Source organism: Etheostoma spectabile, chromosome 3 (genome assembly GCF_008692095.1).
Source record: "Etheostoma spectabile isolate EspeVRDwgs_2016 chromosome 3, UIUC_Espe_1.0, whole genome shotgun sequence".
NCBI lineage: Eukaryota > Metazoa > Chordata > Actinopteri > Perciformes > Percidae > Etheostoma > Etheostoma spectabile.
Window position 1 is genome coordinate 23,545,807 of NC_045735.1, and position 3,761 is coordinate 23,549,567.

At 37.0% G+C, this 3,761-nt stretch overlaps 1 long non-coding RNA gene across 1 annotated transcript in view; it reads left to right on the forward strand.

Moving 5' to 3' along the window:
- Positions 1 to 3,761, forward strand: part of LOC116675366 (uncharacterized) — a 30,378-nt gene continuing 26,617 nt past the window's right edge. Inside the window, exon 1 of the long non-coding RNA XR_004328394.1 lies at positions 1 to 94. This is a non-coding gene — a long non-coding RNA (uncharacterized LOC116675366). The remainder of the gene's footprint in view (positions 95 to 3,761) is intronic.

The following is a 3,761-nucleotide window of genomic DNA, read 5'->3' on the forward strand; positions in this document are numbered from 1 at the left end:
ACTTTTTTTTTGTCGTCAACGGTCTTACTTTTACACACTCAGGCTTGTGAGCATTGATCCAGGAATAATGGAGTTATCACTAATGGCAGCTCAGGTAAGGAAGGAGACACACATTTAAGTTTTTAAATGTTTTTGTTTTGTTTTTTAGGAGAAGTAGTAATACATTGGACTTTAGTAATAAATACAGTTTTTGGAGTAGAGTCACATTATGTTCTGTTACTGTAAGTAAGCCATCTAACCAAGCTCAGCAAAGGAAAATACCACTAATATGCTTTCATTTTATTTGTGTACTTGTATTTATTCTGTATGCTTACTGCTGCTGTTACCACTTTTTATTTATGTATTTATTTCAGATGTTTTTAGCTGCCCACTAAGAAAGTACTGTATTTATGACCCACGATGATCTCCCAACATTCACGAAATCACTTACACCATAGGATAAAACATTATGTATCGGTTGACGTAGACAGATGTGCTACAGGGTCTTTTTTTATCGCCCAGATAATGCAAAGACAGTGACTTGGGAATGAAACAGAGCTGCACACACTGAGTCACAGGAACGTCAGAAGGGTTTTGTACGTTTGTAAAGCAAACATTTGCATGATAGATGTACAATGTTGGACAGTTCACACATACAGAGAAGACACAGAAGCTAGCTTCTCAAATAGAAGACATACAAGCAAGGGCTTATGCTTTATTTGAACAAGTGAGGCTTCCTGTCATTTTAGCAACTTTTTGACTGAACGAAGCATTCATGAGCCACAAACACTTGTACTGCATTGAGGCTGAGAGCACTTTTGGTTCCATTTTTCTTTTTCTGTTAACTTAACATTTTAAAGATATGGATACCCACAAGGATGTTATCTGCCTGACTTAGACTGATCATTGCATCCTAACATGAACTTCTTCATGAAAATGAGGGAAATTCATCTAAAACATGGTAATTGTACTCTATATGCAATGAAGCCTTTAATAAAATAAAGTTCTGTGTTTTCTGTGTTTTCTGATGCTTTCTCCTCCCATCACAGTCACTGTAGCGGTCTCATCCTGTATCTTGCTCTGATTGATTGTGAAACATTCATGTCTCATTTTCTGCCTGTTTTTTTCTTTCTCTCTGTCTCCTCTATAATGTTGAGCTTTAACTAGCCTGTGGGTAGAGCTTTATGTTACAACCGAGGTCCCTTTGGGAGGTGTAGAGCCATGCAGACTATAGATAAATTTAATAGCTTTCAAGGCAAGCACAACGAAAGTCCTAATTTTATTGTATTTAATCACTTAAACTTGATTCTGTTTTTTCCTTTCTTGTCAGAATAAATGTCTTTTTTGGTGAGGTGAATGGTTTATTACAGATGTGTCTTTGGATAAGCAAAGTTATAATTTAATTGAATATATTGTTTAACATGAAACAAATGCAATGTTCAGTGCATTGGTGAAGGACACAAGCAAAGGATGGAGTTCAAAAAGCATAAGGGAATTATACCTTAAGAATTGTTAATGAGAGAAATCCAACAAATAATATTGACTACTGTGATCTATCACCTAATTGAAAAGAAATATATTCATAGGGTGTGTTTATATTCAGCTGGACCTAAATGGAGCTGAACACTAGATGGTGTTATTGGGACTGAGCTTGTACTGAGCCACCACTTCTGCATAGTTAAAAAACATTGCCCTTTGGATTTTGGAGAGGTGACCATAAATTTATTATATGACCGTATTTTAGATTAGTATGTACTTTTATGACACTGAGGTGCATCAGGAGATGTTACATAACAAATAGGTTAGCCTTACAGCCTGGCACATGCAGCAGTCCTGTTGGACAGAATAAGGTACCTATTTTGTGCAGTGCCCTGTCCAGCTGTGCAGAAGTGATGGGAAATCTTGATAACCATCCGCTCAAAGGTATTAAATCAACTAACTCTGTGCAATGACACACTCCAGTAATGGCAAAGGATGTTGCAGTCTTCCAGTCTGAGCTTTTCCACGTTAGACTTCTGAATTATATATTGTAGGGTACAATTATATCTGTTTAAATATTTCTGCACAGCAATCAGGTCCTACTGGTTTCTGATTAAGCGGTGGTCCCCTTTAATTCCCTGAATGTTGTCATTGAGCCTGTCTACACCAAACGTGAACCCTGTCCCGCTGAATGAGTTTGATGGAAAGCCTCATCTGATAGCCATCTGTTCTCAGATAGTTAATCAGGTGTGCTCAATATGTGGTCTTTAATCACCCCACACTAGCTGTCTCTGCACACTCTGCAGTCAACGCCTTAATGTTCTTAGTATAGACAACCATGCACCTCAAAAACTTTTTTACCCAAGAAATTTTTCAAATGGATGGCAGTGTTTTTTGCAGCTGTAGGGTCACTTGAATGCATCATGGACCTGATTATTAAACTATGCTTTAATGCAGTAGCAGTACAAAGTCAACACATTTGTAATAAACAAGTCTACTAAATTAAAAAAGCTTCCTTTAAATCCCTGGAAAGGAATACAAATATATCTCAGAGTGATTAATGTAAACATTTATACGTTTGAATGGCATGGCATGTCATTCATCATACATGTGGTATTCCTGTTTCAATCACTGATGACAGGTTCTTGAGCAAGACACTGAGCTAAAAAAGGGACCAGAGGCTGACCTTGTGTTGGTGGCTGGGTTCTCTCTTTCTATCCCAAGCCTCCTGTATATCTGGGAGTGAATGTTAGATTAGTTAGGACTTAATTAAGTAATGTCTATCAAAGTGTGTTTGATGGAGAGTTAGGTCAGATTACCATCTGCTAAATAGTTAATCAGGTACTTCGTTGGGGGGGGGGCACTTCATTGACACAGACAGCAGATCTGATCTATCATGAGGAGCTCTTCCTGTCAGTTAATTCAAAAGCATTTCTGTATTAGAAAATTAGATTGAACACATGACACTGTCATGAACACATGACACTGTAAGACACATGAACCCTAACCCTAACCATAACTTGTCATGACAAAACCGAATGACACTTACTAAATGACAGTGTTATGTCACTCTTTTGTAGATACCTTCAAGTAAAGTGTAACCGGAAATTACACTAAGTTTTCTTAGATTTCTTTCTTGTTGATTGCACTTCATAGTTTGTTTTACTAGCACTTAATGTTGCATTATTAATTCATTTTTGTTTTACAATTTGGGTCCTCTATGTAAGGTACCGCATTGTATGGATGGATGATTATAAAGTCTCTCTTAAGTTACGTTATGCTATTTTATATTAAACACATGTATAGCACAACATTTTGCAGGGGTGCTAAGTAGTTTTGATATTGATAAGGCCCACACTTTACTTAGTGCTTTAAATATGTATTCATCTGTCTTGACACTGGTTTTGCATGCTTGACAAAATGTCTGGTCGACTTTAAAGATGGACTGTCTGGGTAATCTTACAGTACAGATGTAAGAGTCATCCGAGGTGGATAGATGTTTATGGTGGGTTTAACTTTGCATAATGTGCCATCATGGTGAAAATGTGAAAGCATCTTTACAGTGTCTGTTCCTATTTATTTATTTCATCTTAGAGAACTGAGATAACCTGTTGTGATAAACGGAGGTTAAGACTCAGCTGAACACATTAAGCGCACCGGCAGATAAATCACTCATTGAAAGCATAGAAGTAATAATGCTTTATTCATTCAGCATGGATGGCATGACAGATTAGACACATCACACGTCAGACATGCATTTGGAGTCAACTGCACTTTTGTAATGTAAATTAGTTTATTGCCAA